The 2,500-nt window shown below is 8.0% G+C and overlaps 1 protein-coding gene across 2 annotated transcripts in view; it reads right to left on the reverse strand.

Annotated features, from left to right (window-relative positions):
* wus (TM2 and DnaJ domain-containing protein wurst) overlaps positions 1–2,500 on the reverse strand; it is a 20,542-nt gene that overhangs the window by 9,630 nt on the left and 8,412 nt on the right. The window lies entirely within an intron of this gene.

Here is a 2,500-nt window from a genome sequence, read left to right on the forward strand (position 1 = left end):
GATGGCGACTACTTTTTACTTTTAACACGTCGATGAAAAGATTTTCTGGGACAATCTTTTTATATAGCTAATAGTTCTCATAGAGCAAACTGTGCTATTAATAGTAGTATATCTAGATTGATATCTAAAATATATATATATATACTATTATATATTTATATATATATATATATATATATTATATATATATATATATATATTAACATACATATATATATATATTATATTTATATATATATATTTAGATTTATATATATTTGGTATATATTTAGATATATATAGATATATATTTATATATAGATATATATACTATTATATTTGAGATATCAAGAAATTATGTTATTTATATATATTTATATATACATATATATATAATATATATATATATAATTTATATAATATATATCTATTGTTTATATAGATATATATATTATTTATATGTTATTTAGAGATTATATATTTATATATATATTTATATATATATTTTATACATATTTATTAATTATATCATATATATAGATATATATATATATATTATATATATATATATATATATATAGAACCGATATATACATTATATATATATATTTATTTTATATATATATTTATATATTGAACATATATATATACTATATATATATAATATATATATATAATATATTTAACATAAATTTTATTTATAACATATATATTACATAATATATATATTTTATATATATACATTATATATAACAGTATATATATATATATATATATTTTATATATACAGTATTATTATATTATAGAAATTTATTATATATATAGATATTTATATATATAAACCTATATATAATATTTATAATATATATATAAACATATTATATATATATATATATATTTATATAATTATATTATATATATATATAGACATATATATTATACGTATATATATTATATACATATATATACATATATATTATATATTATATATATATATATATATATATATATATATATATATATATATATATATATATGTTTATATATATATATGTTTTTACTTATATTTATATAGAGATATCATGTTTATATTTATATATATATAGATTTTTATATTATTCATATATATATTATATATATATATATATAATATACTTATTAAATATATGTATACATATATATAACTAGAACATATATATATATATTTACATTTATATTGTGATGTTTAATATGGTTAGTTTTATATATATAGATTTATATAGATATATATATTGATATTTGTATAACTTATATAGTTATATATATATATATATTTATATATTAGATTATTTATATATACATATTTAGATATATATATATATATATAGGTATGCATATATATATATAAAAATATTATATATATATATACAGTTATATATATATTACAGGTATTTATATATGTTATATAATATATATATAATATATTTATATATATATATAAAAACATATAGATTTATATATAGTATATGATATTTATTATTATATAGATATATCTTTATTATAGTTATTATCTATATATATATGTTATTATTTATAAGTATATATATATTCATATATATATTTATATATATATGTTATTTATATATTTACATGGATAACTACATATAGATATATATATATAGATTTATATTTTTTTTTATATATATGTTTAGATATATATTAGACATATATAAATAAATATAATTTATATTATATATATATATATATATTTATATATATATTTATGTATATATGGTTTATATATATATATATTTTAAAATATATATTGATATATATATATAGATATTTTAAGCTATATTAGATATATATATATATATATTTATATATTATATATATTATATATATATTTTATGATTTATACACAATCTCTCTATATATTTATATTATATATATATATAACATTACCTCTATATTTAATATATATATATATATATATATACATTTATATATATATTTATATCTATTTATATATTTATATATATAAATATATAATTTTGATATTATATATATATATATATAATTTATAGATTATTATATTGTTATATATCTATAATATATATATATATATATGTTTTATATATTATTTATATATATATATAGTTAATATATATATATCTATATATAGATATTATATATATATATATATTATATATAGATATATATATTATATTATTTTATATATATATATATTATATATATAATATATATATAATATATATATTATATATATATTATATAATATATATATATATATATATATATATATATATATTTATATATAATATACTCATATATTATATATATATATATAAAATATTATATTTATATCATTATATTTATTCGATATATACTATATATATATATATTATACATATATATATGTATATGATATTTGTATATATATATATATATATATATATTTATAATAGTACGATATATAAAGAGTATTATAATTATAATATATATTTTTATTTATATATAC

The sequence above is a fragment of the Penaeus japonicus genome, unplaced genomic scaffold, assembly GCF_977035675.1.
Source record: "Penaeus japonicus unplaced genomic scaffold, GWHDUDI00000001_assembly GWHDUDI00000011, whole genome shotgun sequence".
Taxonomy (NCBI): Eukaryota; Metazoa; Arthropoda; class Malacostraca; order Decapoda; family Penaeidae; genus Penaeus; species Penaeus japonicus.